This window comes from Pezoporus flaviventris, unplaced genomic scaffold (genome assembly GCF_033815535.1).
Source record: "Pezoporus flaviventris isolate CSIRO_AGI_PZ_B2104156 unplaced genomic scaffold, CSIRO_AGI_Pfla_v1 ptg000015l, whole genome shotgun sequence".
In the NCBI taxonomy this organism is placed as follows: domain Eukaryota; kingdom Metazoa; phylum Chordata; class Aves; order Psittaciformes; family Psittacidae; genus Pezoporus; species Pezoporus flaviventris.
The window spans coordinates 35541974-35559851 of NW_026892563.1; the positions used below are offsets into that span (position 1 = coordinate 35541974).

Sequence of the window (17878 nt, forward strand, 5' to 3'; positions counted from 1 at the left end):
TAACTTTAATGCGAAGAAGGTAGTAATTAGTGTACCCATCTGCAAAGTTAATCCCTTTCCCACAATGTCTGCAGAGAAGTTTAAGGTAAGTAACAGTTTACAGTCAATATTAGGTTTAATTATGCTTAACGAGGGTAACTGTATCTGTCTACTAACTGCACCTAGGTGTGCAGCTCCTATATGAGTTTTCCTCCCAGCCTCATTCCACACTGTTAATAGTGCCACTGTGCAGGGTACCTTTGATGCTTTAATCCGTAAAACTGCTCCAGGAGAGCCAAGCAACTGAGGCACCTGTTTCAACACAGGATCAAAGGGAGGAGAAGGGCCTTAAAACAATGACAGCTTTGTGTGGAGAGAAACTTCTAATGCCTGGTTATATCAGGGTATGCAATGAGTTAGAGAAAACAGGAAAACTGAAAAACCCCACCACACAGATGCTGCCCAAGCCCTTCCTCTTACAGAAATGATTTAAATGAAATACAGCATTTGTTCCCTGTTTGCAGGGATCACTCCCAAGAATGCTTCCTGTGAAGTTCCTATGTTAAGTTCACCAAAAGCTGTGTTAACAATTAATACAATTAATACAAAAGAAAGAAGATTTCTTGTCTTACTCCTATTTCACAAGTAGGTATCTTCCACAACTAGAAAGATTCTAGAGGAAACTGAAGACGAAGTTAGAAGCAAAACCTCAGATTCAAAACCAGTTCTACTCCAGCTGCTCTGGTTTTAGCCTCTGCAATGCTGTTACTTCAGCTGCATCTTCCTAAAATGAAGGTACAGATTTGAGTTTACTTCATTACTTATTCTGCTATGGCATTTTCCTTTGTGATTTCATGTATTATCCCCTTAGGAAATTCATGCAATGGGAAAACTTTTTATACCTATTTACTACTACCTATGAAAATTGTACCTTCCTAAATCTTTCATTCTCTAGGATGCATGGATTTGGGGATGGGAGAGAGGGGTGTGCATGAGCCACTAAATATGCAGGTGGGAGAAGTGCTGAAAAACAAAGATGTTTGATTTCCAGTAAGAAACGGAAGTGCAACACATAGAGAAACTGTTCTGTAAATGGAGAGCTTAGCTCATTTATCCAAAGTAGTAAGAAGTGAGGTCTGCATTTCGTACATATCGTGACGCTTGCTCAGACACAGCTTAGAGCTTTTACTGCTTTCAGTTTCCTTTTTGCTGTAGTGAGCGCCCTGCACAAGTCCACGTGCTCCCTCCTTATTTATGCCATTGGCAAGACTTCAGGAAAAGAAATTCTGGTTAGAAAACTGCTCAGGAAAGGGGGAAAACCTGCTGCTATATCATACTTTTTGGTTGTAAAAAACATCCAATTATTTGATTGTCAAAGTAGCAGTTACTAAAGTAAGATTTTATTCAAAGATAAAACTCTTGTAATCCTGGAAGCTATACCCAGAGCAATGTGTTCAGGCCATACAAGTTTCAAAATGTAAGTTCAAGTCTCCTTCTTAAGGCTTATATGTATTATTCTTACAATACACCATACTAACCCTAACGCCCATATTACTGGATGTTAGGGAAAAAGCTTCTAAAAGAGAAGTTGAGATTTTTAATCGATGTCTTCCCCCCTCAAAAAGTTGATCTGAACATGTAAATACAAGTTTAAGCACTATGTAAAACTTCTTATAGCTATGTAACAAGAAAGGATACGTGCTTTCAGAGTGACAGTATAGTCTTCCTTTTGCTATTTTCATCAATATTCAGATAAACACGGAGTCCATTATGAGATGAAAATTACTTACATGCACATATATTCCTCAGAAAATTGGCAAGGTTTTGTATTCAAGAAGGGAGCAGAACTAAGGCGGGGGGGTGTCACTTCTTTAATACAAAATCCAGCAGCTAGCTTAATTTAATGACTTCAAATACTACACAATGACTCTGAGGAGCAGGATAATTTAAACAACTCATGATTTGAAGGACACCTTCTGGAAAATCTAACTGGAGAATGAAAAAGAGCACTTAATACAACTGGCCACCACCAGGAGAGGGCATATTCAAGTTATTTCTCACCACCTGCTGCCTTTGAGTTAGTGCCATAAAGCTTAGGTAACTGAACATTAGCCTATGTTACTGAAGCACAGCGCTAGAGACAATGGGATTACCTGCAGGCCACTGATGTTCAGTGTACATACACGTGTAACTCTCTGCTCAAAAATCCACAGGCAGATCTCCGAACTACAGGAAGCAGATCTCCCTGAGAGAAAGATGGATGTGGGCATTACTGTGAAAATCTGTGCAGTTCCCCCCCACCTCAGCCAACTGGCTGGAAACAACCCACACACACAGACACTTTTCTGAAGAGATTGGGAGGAAGACGGGCTCTGTTACTTGCATCAGTTTGGATAATAACTAGGGTTTTCCCATTACGGTGTTGCTTCCACGTAAATCACTGCTCAGATTCAACAATTGTAACAGAGAACCTTGGGAAGATAAGTGTATTTAAAACTGCAAAACAATCAAATAAAAGCTATTTCTCAAATATCCAGAATTTGCTCCAGTAAAATTCAGGGTTTTCCCAAGACCTAGGGAGGTTCAGTCACCCCTAAATGAGTTGAATCTCTGCTGCAGTATAACATCCCAGCAGAGAGAAAGACATTCTCCATTGATGACCTCTGAAGTAATAATGGGAGTCTCCGGTCTTGGTGGAGGAGATTACCTGAAGAGACATAGAGTTTGGTGGCTTCTGGAATCCCAAGGAGGCTTAAAGCTTATATTGAACTGGCTCACTTCACTTTTATAGCCCAGCCAAGCAGGTGGGCCTGGAACACTGTGTTTTAGCCACATATCAATCAAATTGTTCTAACATAACTTACAACGAGAGCTCTTAGACACAGATACTGAGTCTTGGGGCAATCCCATCTCATAAAGAACATTCAAATGTGCCTATAAACATTATTGAAGAGATGCTATAATTCAGAGGAAGGAAGAAGTTTCCCATCAAAGCCTGCAAATGACCTTAATTCGGATTATTACAAAATTAAAAGAAAAATCCTTAGGAAAATAAAATGCTCCATGAGTGACTGAGCAGTAACATTTTTTTGCTTCCTTACTGTTTTCTTCAATATTGATTTCTTGCCAGAAAAAAATGTAAGTTTTCAGCTGCTTGTCTCTCCGAAGAGCCTCAGCCTACTTCTGCAAATTCTCTCTGCCATCCTTAAGATATGCTTTCTGAAGGCAGAGACCTGTATAATCCCCAGAGTCCTATTAATATAAGTAAAAATGATACAAGTTTGATTCTAAACAACCAAAGGGAATAGCTAATATGGCCTCAAAGCTGTTTTTTTGGAGTCAGAATGGTCTATCTCATCTACTTGGCACTAAAATGCGGTGCTGCCATGTAAATGGTCCAGCTCACACTGCTGCTGACTTCTTGCTGTCCCTCATTTTATTGTCTGCTGTTTCATTTGATGCTGCTGGAGGAAGAGGGGTTTGGTCTTTTAATGACCTGTATTGCTGGCAATGTAAGTTATGCAGTAAGGTTACTCTGATACTCTGGTTTTGACTGGATGGTTTACAAAATGAAAAAGGTCCATGCAAGGTGCTCAGCAGCATCACCACAATCTCACCAATCCAATGTTAGATTCAGCTCTAACTGGAAAACAGACATCCACCTATAGAAAGAGGGGACAGGGAAAGAGAGAGGGAGATAGGGATATAGTGAGGGAGAGAGAAAGAGAGAAAGGAATAAACAGAGAGTAATGAAGGGAGGGAAAGAGGGAAGGAGAGAAGGGGAAAAGGATTTCAGAGTACTGCTCAGTGAATAATGTATCTATTGAACTATGCAGGACACAACGTTTTGGTGTTAAAGAGTTGTACCACCACATGGAGGTTTTAATCCTCCCTTTTACAGTCATCCTCTTGTCAACTCCAGCTCTACTTATACGGGAAAACATAGAAGCAAGTGCCTACTGGGTTTAAAAAAGACAACAGGATAGAAATCTGACCAGGAGAAGGAGCAAAAAATTTTGCTGTCCTGAGCTATCCATTGAAGAAAATTAACTTTCCCAAAACAAACACCAGAGATATTAAAGATCAGCCCTTTAATCAGTCTGGCCACCTGAATATTGACATCTGGACAGCAAAATTACTATTTATTCTTTCAAATGAAGGTAAAGCGACTCGCTGGCACAGAGGAAAGAATTTAATACCAGATTTTGTCCCATGTGGCAAAAATGTCATCTGCATCACATCCTCCAGGTATTACCAAATGTTCTGCACTTAAGATGAAGAAGAATTTCAGAATGACCAAAAGGCAGGTTTCTTCTTTGCTTCCACCCTAGCAATCAATATAGCTACATAAATCTGAGCAAAAACCGTAGTGGTTAAATACCACCTTCTGAATCTCAAAGCCTTCACTGACATCTATTCCTTGCCAGTATTTTTTCACTCCCAGTGGACAGGAATGTTGTTTTTGTCACAGAAGAAGTGTCAGATCATGGCTCCTGGCAAATTAATGTGAATCACTGGCCACGTGATTCAGACATGTGCTCTAAGAAACAGAATTTTAGCATCCTGAAATTCCACTCTTCAAGTCCTGAATGAGGAAATGCTGTTGTGCCAGTGTGTGGATTAGAGACCGACACTTTCACATTCATTTTCAAAACTGGCAAAGGAGAGAGGGTAAAACATTACCTCTCCCACTTTTATACAATAGGCACACTGGCTTTGCATGGTTAGTTTTACTAGAATATCTCCTGAACAACACAATGCATATATGCAGGTAAACTAAACACACACTCATGCACAATACTGAACTTTGTGTTGGCAGCCAGACTCCGGTAACCCATGTCCCCTGGGCAACAATCAGCTACAAAGGAACAGGGAAAAGTTAGAGTAATGATTAACTAGCCCAGTGGGCTATTATTCATAACAAGTAGAGCAGCAGCAGTGCAGGCTGCGTTGCTGGTTGCCTCTCCCTCTGGTATGCTGCTGCATGCCTGGAATCAAACTCAGCGCAGAAAAAACACCCAACATAATGTCAACATAAGAAAGAAGCTGAATTTCCTCTATTGGAGTTTGCACTTAAGCGAGGCTTGTGCAGAAGAGGAGATTTTCTGTTAAGCTTAATGTTGACAGAATATGACAGATTCAAACATCACCATTATACATATATATATGTATATATATACATATAGGTTGTGGTAAGATTAATTGGTTACTGGTATCAACTATAGGCAATTATTCCCCACACAGCAGCAAGCAAACAACTCTAATGCCAATTGGCAAGTATCAATGTTGATAGATGCAGCCATGGAGTTCATACTGGAGCATATGGTTAAAGTGCATCCATGCAGGTGAAAGACTAAACCATGAGCATCCCTATAGCCAACCAGGGAAAAATCAAAGTCATCACGGCTGTTCCCCATCCATTGGTGCTTTTACCCTGCAGGCCCCAGAAAGCTCCAGAAATTCTTCAAAAACTCTTTCAGATTCTTCTAAAGCAGTGCATTAAAGGTGAACATGCCACAAGACCCACTGTATTTCTCTCAGCGCTACATCAGTCAGCATTTTGCAGAGAGGCAATACAATATTGCCTGGCCATCATCAACAAATTCTATCTGATTTTTTCTAGCTCTCAATGATTAAACTCCATCAGCCATGGCAGAAATGACAAAGACTCAGTTTTATTTTTTATTTTCCAACAAAAGCATATGCTGCTTATTTAAGAAGACCTTGAAAGGAACTATTTAGCCAAAAAAAGGCAAATTCCTTCTATCAACAAACTCACTTTCCCTCTGAAAGGCTTTGCTCAGTGTGTGGATTATTCATTTACTTTAATTATTTTGAAGTGCCTCTGTTTGAGTGGGTAGGAATTAAGTATCCACAACACCAAAGTAAGCCCTAGAATTAGTTTTTGTAAACAAAATGTTCTGCAGTGGCCTAAATCCACACAAGTAGTAAGCCTTGAGTTTTTGGAAGTCCTTTTCCACAGAGTACTTCTGGGGATCCTGAAAGCTATGGGAAGCAGGTCCACGAGCATGTATTGTGGGACTTACTACCTTGTGTGGACTGGTCATATCTTTCTAATCACAAATACATATAAATCCATTTTCTCATTTTGTAGGAAAATAAAAACACATTGCTCTTATTTAAATGCAGGAAGTAAAATCCCACCTGGAAGAGACTGGTACCAACTAAAGCAGCTGATGAGAAATCAGAATCTGTCACACAGGAGGATTTATTAGAACACAATGACCAAGTGATATTAAGAAATGCAGAAAGCCAATTTACACAAGGAGGCTTGTAATCAAAACCAAGTAACAATCTTTCATAATCTCTAATTGCAGCTCTCTCCCATACACACACATAGACTCATGCACAGATAGAGGAATACTTAAATTGTTAGGCTTTGTTAAATGTTTTCAGCCTTGATGTCTTTCTGGTTAATAAGTAGACACACTAAAAACAAGAAGAAGAACACAAAAAGCCCTAGGAAAACTTCAGATGAAGAGTTGGGACATAGTTATTTGCATACATTCACAGAAAGAGAGGGAAGAACCAAATCTGAAGAAAATACACAGGATTATCACTTTAGAGGTAATGGGCACTGAACAAGGATTCCAAAAATAAACACACTTAATATTTAAATCCCAAGCTGTATTTTCAGTGACACCCTTTCTCCAGTGACTGTATGTACACTCAAAACCAAAACCCCAGCAGCTAAACATCCACAGCCTTGAGGAATTTTGGTTCTCAATCTCAAGAAAAAGCTATCATGCCAACTCTCCACTGTATCCACGGGCTTCTACTACCCCGTTCTGATCTATGGACACAAATGCAATAAAACTAAAAACAAAGGGAGAGAAAGTAGTTGAAAAGAAGAGTCTGCACTACCCATTACTTCACAGATGCGGAAGGTATGATGCAAAAATACCTTCTCTGGTAAATCTCATTCTGCAAGTCTCCCCACCTTCAACGTGCATTTCTGTGCTCTGTGCACAGTGCTTCCCTGCACCGTTACCCATAGTTACACCCAGAATCTGCACCTAATCTTGCAACCCTGTTTCTCCATGGAGGTAAACAATACAGGAGGGAAGACTGCATGAAGGAAAGTAGGAAAACAATTCTGTGCTTATTTGTCTGTAGCTGGTGGCTGTATTTTAGGAATAGATGCTTTAAAATACAAGTTGTTGTTGAGATTTGATTTAAAAATCTCTGTCAGTGCTGACATTCAGGTGGAAGTACTGCTGCTGGCTCCAGAACAATTTGCATATCTTATCACTAAATGTATGAGGTGTGCACCAATCTGATGAAATTATAAACAAGTGTCCACACAAGCACACATGCCTTCCTGTTTGATTTCTGTCCTGTTCCCTCCTCTATAATAAATTATACGATCATCTCATTCTGGCTGGAGGTTTAACTGTGCATGTAAAAAGGAAAATGATGGCAGCCTATTCTTTCTCACACTTTACAGCTGAGAACCTGACAAAACTGTGGATTTTGGTTACAAGCAGAAAAGCTTCTTTTGTTACCGTCTACCTCCTCTTTAATTGCCACAAAAATGGTGGAAAATCCCATGTGTTTATGTACTTTTAAAAAGAATCACCCATACTGAAAATAAAGAAAGAAATGAGACTACACCTCTTTTACTACAAAGACTAATATACACGCTTAACTTTATGTCCTGCAATTAATCTCATCTACTTCAACAGGATTACTCATAATGCTGTATGTGAAATGTATGTGTAAACCCTTGCAGAATCACAGCCTGAACTGTCAACAACGTTATATGGCACAATTAAATGCCTAGGCCTAGAATGGCTCTGCAGAAAGATTAGAAACAAAACCTTTAGGCATAATCAGTAATAAAATCTATTCCAGGGAGTGGCTATGGGTGAAACAAAATTGAGGGAGTTGTCTTCCCTTGGGAAATTCATCTGTCTCCAGATCCTTTCAGTAATTCACCTTCTTCCTCTACCAGTTATCACCTTCATTTACCACTGCTTTCCCACTCACCAAATACCACTCTCCCCCTCTAAACATCCTGTTGCTGCTGTGTGACAAAGGAAGCAGAAGACTCATCTTATTCCTTCTTATTCTCTTCTGCAGTGAAGTAGGATGAGAGCACAGTTTGGCCCCCATCTTAAACAGCATAGTAATAAATGGTTCATGTGCTACTTTACAGAGCTGAGTGCACAACTAAAGGATTTCACCAGCCTTGCTTCTGAACCTGTTGCTGAACTGTTTGAACACTAGTGTCTCACTGGAAGTTATCCGCCCAGTGAGCTCCACGGACAATCCTTAACTTATTACTGGAGCTGGTTACAAGAAGCTGCTTATCAAAGCACATACAAACTGGATATCTAAATTGCTTAGCTCTGTCTCCTGGTGAGTAGCTTACCATCTGGTTTCTTCTGCAAGTACTCACAAATGGTTTATCAGAAGTCACTCTCTGTTCGTTATCTAGTGTCTGACTAAAATCCATGGCTTCCACCAACACTTCTGCTTGCAAATCAACACAGTCAGAAATATTAACTAAAATGTCAGGAAAACAAAGTCAATCCCTCAAAAGTTCAAATGACTATTTGTCACAAGCATTTCACCTCTACTAATGAACTGCAAAAATGAATGATAGAAAATGCAAAACTGTATTATGTTTAGCAGTTATCATTTTAATAAGGAAGAGATTAGCAATTTTTAATATCTCCAGTGCTTTGTTATATACAGTAGCACAATAACTGAATATTTTAATTGCTAATTATTTAGACCTCATTCAGTTCTCACTCAGGCAAAACTCCCATTGAGGGACTCTTGCCTGAGAAAAGAGCTACAGGATTTGTCCTACTGTAATTTGAAAAAACTTTATATATCATAAAAACTGTCAAGTTATAGTGAGACAAAAATCATTAAATCCTTAGCAATATTAAACTCCAGTGAAAGCCCCACTGACTCTTAATGCCAATGTTTTCATATTAACTAAAATAGATCATCACAGTTTGCCACTTGTAACTTACCTGGATAATTTATGCCCAGATACGCTGATGCTCTTAAAGAGGTCTAATAATGTTTTGTGTCATGTTACCATATCCCTGCTTCTCTCCTGTGGGAAATCTCAGTTCAAATGTGATAAGGAAATAGCATTTCCAAACGCTTACAATCAACACCTTCAGAAACCCAAAAACTGGCATTTGGTTTTACCTTTTGACTTCGGACTCCAAAAGGGTAAGAGCAGCTCTCAACACTTCTTTCTTATGCTGCTGTAGAGAAAAGAAATGCTTATGTTTAGCGATTTGCACACACAACACCGTGAGTTTTCAAAACAGTCAAGTAGCTAGACGTTCAGTGGGGGAAGTGGGTGGAATGCTGTATATATATAAATATATAGCTATCTGAAGGAGGCAAAACAAAGTCCTACACATTCACATTTAGTACACAAGTGACAAACAAATAAGCTGAATGTACTAGTATCTGAAATGTCATGTTACATGCATCCTTTAGAGGGAAAAGGTACACAGCTGAGCACCGAATTAATAGGGAGCAATTTCTAAGACTCCATGATTCAAAAAAAACAACCCCAAACTTTTGTTTTTTTCCAGTAAGTGCAGTTTCATTCCTGTTAGAAATTAAAAACAAATGGGTGTCACAACCAAAATCTGTCAATTTACATGTGCCATTCAAATGCATTTGTGGAAAAAGTACTGTAACAGGTCAAAACTTTGAAGAGGTTCTTTCATTTTCTTTTTTTAATGAAAAACTGTGTATAAAGTCTCCACATCTTTCAACTCTAAATGACTAAAGAATGACTAAATGTTCAGAAAACCTCTCTATAGGCTGCATTTTGAAAGAAAAAGGGAAAGCGGACTTAGTACCATATACCTCTTGCTACCAAAATGTTCAAAACCGGCCGCCAAACAGCTGAGGAAAGAGTATTTTTAAGTCTGAAAGCAAAATTTGGGCACTCCCTTCCACCAATGCAGTATATGGTTTAGGGACCTGACTAGCACCATTTCCAATTCCCATTACAGGAGGTTCATTTAGCTTACAGTGTCCACACCCAGCCCAGGCTTCGTGCTTCTTCACAGGAGCAGCGAGATGCCTTCATCTCTCTCAAGTGCTGACCTTACAGGTAGAACCTGTGTCCAAAGGTAATACCAGCTCAAGTATGGCAGGAATAGGTTAACTAAACCTACCGGTAGCCTTTAATGCTTCACTGGTGAGGGGTTTCCCTAGGCAAACACAAAGGCACTTTAATCACTAAGGTTACAGGTAAGAACAGAGTACGTAACAGGGAGGAACTGATCTCTGGAGCACCCTTATTTATTTAGAAAGAAAGGACGCAAAGTGTTCCTTTCTCAGATAAAGAAGATGTGACACCAGCAGGCTTTCAGGCTCGGTGTTTCCAAGCCTGACTTCCCTCCAGTTCCTGGCTACTACAGTGATGCTTCTCTTGCTTCCTCAGAGACATGCTCACAATTCCTCTCCAGATCTGCAGCCTTCCTCTTGTTTTCTGGGTGCTTTCAACCTCTGATGATCACAACCAAAGGATGCCCCAGCTTCAGCATTTGTGGAAATTTCCCTATGGCAATCCCCCAGCCTACATGGGTCAGTCCTGGGCACATGCAGCACACTCTGTTTGATGGTGGCTTCCACTTTCAGGGAAGTTTTGTTTTATTTGAACTAAGGCTGTGTGGCTCCGGCTTTCATAAGGTCTGCAGCTGCCTGAATAGACATGCTGCACAGCAACCGTTAGCACTTTCCAACATTATACAACCATGGTCTGGAATAGTCTGTCAGTTCTGTGCAGACAATGAATAAAAGCAAAACAGAAGACCTAAAATATTGAGTAATGAGGATAGTTTTTTGACCTTTAAATGCTGTTAGATGTACTGCACAAGGATATGTTTGATTTAAGTGATATTATTAGGTACGAAACTGTGCTGTTTGCCTAACATCGAACTCATCTAACAACCAAACCACTCTGTACTTGCTGGTAAACTATGTGCTGCAGTAAGAGATGGCTCTGCTAAGTGAGCCCACCAAGCGAGAGTGGCACTGTGGAACCTGGAAGAGATGAAAGGTGGGGAAAAAGCATGGGAAAAACTGATCACAAGGTGAAAGAGAATATTTCCGTACCCACTGATCAGTCAGACCCGTGACAGTGCACAGCCATTACATCCTCAAGCTCTGCAAAGGATGAAATCCAAGTCAAACGTTTCAGTTCCAATCCTGTGGCCTACTGGCATGTGAAATTTTGGACACAGCCGTCCTTTTCAGTTGTGATTCTTGCCAGAAAGTGCAAGAGCCTCGGTAACTTTCACTGTTCTTTATTTGCACAATCATTATTTGATCTTTTCTAAACATTTGAATGCCTGAGTTTAATCAGTGGCAACACTTCTGCCACATAGTTTTTAGAACTGTTTTTACGTCTGATTTAAATTAATCACACTTTACACTTGAGATGGTCGTTTGCTGGACCAAGACAGCTACTGGAGCATACTATATCCAAAATTACAGACCATTCATTTTGTTTTCAATTCCAACCTCCACGTTTACGTTTAAAGGTTTCACCTGGATCAACACTTTCTTGATGATTCAAATCATAGCTTATCAAGTATTATACTCTGTTGTATGCATCCATATGACATGAATGAAGTGAAAAACTATGCACGCAACTCAGGAAACCACTTTTCGTCCACCTGCAAGTAAACCCCCACATACTAAGCAAAGGTGAACACAGCATAGGCTCACAAAAGGCGTTCTGATCTCAAAGTCACAAATATATCACAGTCCTCAGAGAGGCTTGAGGTACATCATGGTAATTTCCTAGAAAAATGTGCTTTTAAGGATGAAGTAAATTAGGTACACTTATTAATTCTGCTTTTTTTAAACATCTAAGCAGAACGAGATCTACCACAAAAATAGAAATCTATAGCTTAAAAAAGTGCTAAATCAAAGAGGCCTCTTCTGCTATGCCAATTGCTTATACAGTAATGACAGCATACTGTACCGCCGTTCAAATGCAAACAAGAAAGAACTATACATACTTGTTCATTTCCTTATGTTAATGCCTTATAAGCTCCACGGCCTTTTGACATTTGCTACTAATGAAAAAAATGCTATTCAGCGAACTATCATCAGATGAAGTGAAACCGAGAAAAATACATTCCCTTCAAGAATATGTAAAGAACATGTAAATTTTATTTACGTTTTTTCTCAGGGTTATCAAGCTTTCATGGTGAGCGTAAAAAATATTATAGGATGGTAGCTGTGAGGATCTTCTCTTTTTAAGACTCTGTATTTAAAGAACAAAATTCAAAGAGTCTGATAAATTCTATCAGCGTCACTCCGGTTCGATTCCTTCCAAAAGCAGCCATGATACACACAAACTAAACTCTGGTAGCAGGTGGATGAAAGGAATCGCTGTTGATTATTACTAAGACTATAGGAGCCGAAAGGATTTCAGACAATGATTCGCTGTGGGACTACCATCTAATCTCTTGGTCTCTTTTGAGACTCAGTCAACCTGGCATGAACATTGGGTAAAGAAGGTCCTTAGCAAAATGGACAATGCATCACAGCAACTGTCTTCGTAAAAACAAACAACCCAAACTTGTGTGTGAATTCAATGCTTATGGAGAAGTCTAATCTGGCAGGGTTAGAGCCTGAAGTCCTCTCATTTCCAGGACAGTACGTCTAGCATCAGAACAGATTGACTCACACAGGCTCATCACCTACCCCTCAGCATCAAACAGAGGGACCATTTTGAGTGGTCAGGTTTTGTGGCCGGTTCAACATCCTTCCTTGGACTTACAACCACAGATCAATTCCTATTGACTGCAGCAATATTTTTGTGATACGGATCTTGGTCCACTAAGAACTAGAGTTTGTTGTTTCAAGAGACAAACTTTGTCTGGTGGGAAAAGGGGAATAAATAAAATGACTAGCATTCTACTTCACAATAAAGACAGATTCTGGAGAATTTCTGAAGGCAACTGCCTAGTGCAGACCTCAACCTGGCCTGCAAATATAAGATAATGAACTGGATATGAACTGGCTCTTTTGCAGAAAAGGAAGCCTTGTACACATGTACTTCTAAATTCCATTTGAAAAGTACTACCTGCCCATATTTATCTCACATGGAAGAGCCGCTCCAGTGCCTAAAAGGGATACAAGGAACCTGAAAAGGGGCTTTGGACAAGGGCGTGGAGGGACAGGACAAGGGGGAATGGCTTTAACCTGCCTGAGGGGAGATTGAGATGAGCTCTTAGGCAGAAGTTCTTCCCTGTGAGGGTGCTGAGGCACTGGTACAGGGTGCCCAGAGAAGTTGTGGCTGCCCCATCCCTGGTAGTGTTCAAGGCCAGGTTGGACACCGGGGCTTGGAGCAAGCTGCTCTAGTGGAAGGTGACCCTGCCTGTGGCAGCGGTTGGAACTGGATGAGCTTTAAGGTCCTTTCCAACCCAAACCATTCCATGATTCTAAGCAAATGGTATTTTTAATATTAGAAGTAGTAGCAACTAGCCTGAGTATTTCTTCAGAAGGAAATACCAATGCAGACAGAGAATTAAAACATGCCATGGTAACAGATGAAGACTTCAACTGTCAACAAAATCAGGCTATTAATTCTCACATAAACAGTCTTTTTAAATCTTTAATTTTTAATATACAGTCCAAAGATCACTCTCACATTTCAGCAGCTTTTGTCTTTTAATGCCAATCATTTCAACTGACTTTTCTCACTACCCTGTGCTTTCATTCCCCTTTGGAAAAGGTGAGTGAAAATATCAAATGATATCTTACTCTGCCAAGACCAAAGGAGCAGTTCAAATGCTGAAAAAAATTAGGCAATGACTTTGCTTAAGCCAGGGAGGAAATGTGATTGGCAGCGGGGTGGATCATTGCCTGCCAGGGGAGGGAAAAAACAAAACCCAAACCCAAATCTCTTCTCTGTTTCAAGTCTAGACTACGTAAACAGCAACCAAAAATTACTGGATAGAAAACACAGAATTATTTTGCTGCTCGTCCATGTTCTTTACTCAAGAGACAGCTTCTAAGATGCAAGGGGAAACTATTGGCCTGTTCATTGCCACTGAAAGCAAGGATGCCCTGGCTGATCTACTTGGGAGTAAACCATCAACAGCCGCAGGATGCAGTCTCACAATGGATGGATCTGAATGTGCCTAGGAGAGTAGCTCACACTGCGGCTGGCCTCTCTGTACCTCCTCAAATGACAAAAAAAATTTCAGACTTTACAGCCGTGAGCTTACAACCTTTCATCAGACTGCAACTCACACAACAAGAAAACAGATACACGGCCTCTCTGTTTACCTGAGTTCTTTTTCTTTCAAATGGCTGTTCTATTTCTGAAACAGAACAAGGCTGAAACTTCCCTTTGACCGAGATGAAGCAAATGTCACCTCGGAACAAAGACAGACTCCTCTATCCCTGGTCAGTGGCATCACAAAGTATGAATCAAAGGTGGTGCTTTTGTCCAAAAAATCATTATCACCTTCAAGATTTAATTCCCTCAAAGCACCAGAGACTCATCTGGGGGAATGCAGAAGGCAAGCGAGAGTTGACAGTTCTCCATTCTCACTAGAGACTATGTCCCTACAGGTTTTGCTTCCTGTACAACACTTAACTCCTTGATGCCTTTCCTCTCATGATCTTTTCCCTGGCAGAAACTTCTCCGAATTTAAAAATCAGAACATGAGCCAAGTAAATAAAAATAAATAAGTAAAGCTCCCTGTCTATAAAAAACACACAGACTAACCTGCTTAATTATTAACAAGTAAACACAACAAATTCTGAATTATTTACTTAATCATTTTCAGCTACAAACCTCAGACTTTTAGAGCATGAAATACATGCTTTATTTTAGGACACAAACCAGATATTTTATAAGGCTGTGGACTTTTTTTTTGGTTTTTTGGAGATGGGGCTGTTTTGAAGAATGTACATTTCTTATTAACCCCAAAACACCTTCCTCTCCCTGAGCCCTGGTAGAATTTTAAATACAGAAATAAAAGGGTTAGTATAAAGATCCTGTATTCACATATTCACTACTGAATGAGCCGGCTGTTTCTGACTTGCAACTGAGAGAAAATGAGATTCCTGTGAGGCACAGGCACCTTCTCCTGTTTCTGCACATCTGCTAGGAAGATGCTAGATTCAGAGGGAGAACCTGGGGAAGGCTCCAGATAGAAATTCTACAGCGAAGGATAAAACAGTCCCAGGTACAATCCCATTTTCTTTATTGAATAGAGCTACCCTGCTGAAGTAAACCTTGCCTGTGCTGCAAATAGAACAGTCATTGCACCAGTCCCTGATGATCCATCGAGATGCTCTTCTAGGCCTGACCTCCAGCTGAGTCCATCTTTACATTCTCCCTCCTTCTGACACATCATTCTGCCTAACCCAGTGCTGATGTGACGCAGCTTTCCCCACTGATGTGCTGAAATTGAGGGAAGGTCCTTGCTGGATAAAAAACAGTGGCATTTTTATAGTGCTGAAGTTAGCACATCACCTTTCTAACATAAAAGCACGTAACCTTTTAACACAAGTATCCAGCATTCAGTAGTGTAAAACAATGCCATCTCGTCCTCAGTAACCTCAGGCCAGCATACAGTCATTACCGTGCAGGAAAAAGTTACATCAGCAGCAGCAGCACAGCAGAAATGTCACTGTGAATCTCAGGCGATTTTTCTTAACTACCTTTTCTTTGGAAATGATTCTATCATATTGCTTTTGAAGCACTGGATTAATAAAGACACATACACATATGCTGAAGTTGTGCACATGAGACATGCCACTAAAAACCTATTCTAAAGTTCTGCACACAAGCAGAAGTCTCCAGAAGAGCATTACGGTAATATTTAACAAGGTATTCATATACTGCTATTCCCTCATCATTGCTACAAAGGCACACAAATCTGGCATCTGATAATATAATTATTAATCTACTCTTAAATACTATAATGGTCCAACATAATTTGGTTTTTTTTTTCTTGGGTTTAGATCTTAGCAATTTTGCCAATATTTATGTACTATACCCTTTTTTTGCCTACAGAAGCCTTCCGAAGTTGCAATTGAAGAAATGAGACAGTTAATCATAGAGCTGGCTTAGCCTCTAATTTAGGTGGCCTACTTACATTAGCAACATTTTATTAGCACGTTATGCTGTATATTTAATATTTAGTACACTGTGTGAAAATGGTTTACTGTGTACTGCTCACACAAATGACTTACAAATTCTGTTTGACACATAACAGAACAGTGTATAAGTAATAGATGTATTTCTAAGTATACCTAATGCTATGGAAAATAAAGAGGAATTGAAGACATGTAGAGAAAACCCTAAAATGTATCTGTTGATGCAGTTAAAGGCTGGCTTATAAATACACTGGTTAAGCAAAGATGCGGAATTAGGGATAATGCCTATCCCTCTTTTCACTTTTGATTTCACGTCTTCCTCTGGAAGCCTCAGCACACATCCAGCTGAAGGAAAGGGTGGCTTTCTTAATTGCTGAAGTCTCACAGTGGAGACAACTGCAATAAAGCACACAGCCAATCTTCCCCAACCCTTTTGTATTTTACCAGACCCAAAAGACAAAGTAAGATGTTTCTTTGAGTTTACGGGTGTTTTCAGGACACTTTTCACAAGGCAGGTAAGTTGGCCATGTACCCATGCATTGTGCAGCCTTCCCAGCATGTACAAACACAGTGCTAGCTGGAAGCCCCAGGGAAGGATGCCCAGTGCATATGCGCAGCAGGTGGTACCAGAGGAGAGTCGCTCAGTCAAATCAGATCCAAGTATTGCTGGAAGAGCTGGAAAGCAGTTCTGAGCAGGGATCCTGCTTACCTAGCTATAGCTATAGCCATTTTGGTGCACTGATGTTCAGAAATTACCACTGGAATGGAGATTTTTGACTTTAGTCCTTAGTTATGAAGAAAATTGTATTATTTTTCATCCTACTCCTAGTTACAAAGTGAACCAAACCTGCACCAGCAGCCATCTGAAAGGGCCAAGTAAAAGAAAAACCTTCAGCCTCACCTGAATAAGGCCTGTATGAAATGGCCTGTAAGTAGTCGTGGTGCAATTCTTACTACTTTGGAAGGGGCAAAGGAAGGGATTTTGTCTATTTGCATCCTTCTTAACTTACACATTATTTCAGCCACTTTAGATACAGGTGGCTCTTTTTACCACATACCCTTGAAACAAGCAGTATAGTAACTTTTTTTTTTTTGGGGGGGGTGGAATTTGGAGGAGGTTTCTTCTTTAACCCCAACTCTAGCACTTGATCAAGTGAAACATTGACATCCAACAGAAATATGTTCTTCTGAGATCATCTGCAAGGTGAATGTATCAGCATGAAGGAGGGATGATGGCATCCCAGGACAAGTTGCTTCCAGTTGCCTCTGAAGCTCACGATACCCCAGTTAAGAAGGAAAAGTCCATCAAAAGGCAAGAAATCTTGTTTGCAAACCATATGTTTTCTTATATATATATATATATATACACACATATATATTTCTTCTGCTGAGTAATTTGTCAATATATCTATAAATCCATTAATAATGACGTAGTTTAGACAGATGCTAAGACTTCTTTTAATACCAAACTTCTTTTCTGCAAAAATATATCACAGCACAAGCATTTAATTTTTTTTTTTCTGCTGGTGAAGTATTTTCAGTATTATTACAAAGGACCCTCACTGTTTATCACAATCCCTGACAAAATACAAGTTCCAAAGCTTTTCTCAGCATCTTCAGTTGCTATTTGTCAAGTAACATTCAAGAACATTTTCATTGTGAAAGAAAACAAAAAACAAAACAAAATTGAGCCTATTTCACATTCTTTTTCTTCTTGTACTTCACTGAGTTTCTCAAAATTATTCTGATACATGTA

The 17878-nt window shown here is 39.8% G+C and overlaps 1 protein-coding gene across 17 annotated transcripts in view; it reads right to left on the bottom strand.

Moving 5' to 3' along the window:
* ZBTB20 (zinc finger and BTB domain containing 20) overlaps positions 1-17878 on the bottom strand; it is a 479626-nt gene that overhangs the window by 382073 nt on the left and 79675 nt on the right. For 10 of the 17 annotated variants that reach the window (XR_009743495.1, XM_061454008.1, XM_061454005.1 and 7 more), the window contains one exon: positions 9172-9230. The exons of 1 other annotated variant lie outside the window; for it this stretch is intronic. The gene's annotated coding sequence lies outside the window, so the exon portion shown is untranslated. 6 more of the 17 variants (XM_061454011.1, XM_061454010.1, XM_061454001.1 and 3 more) reach the window with 3 other exon arrangements.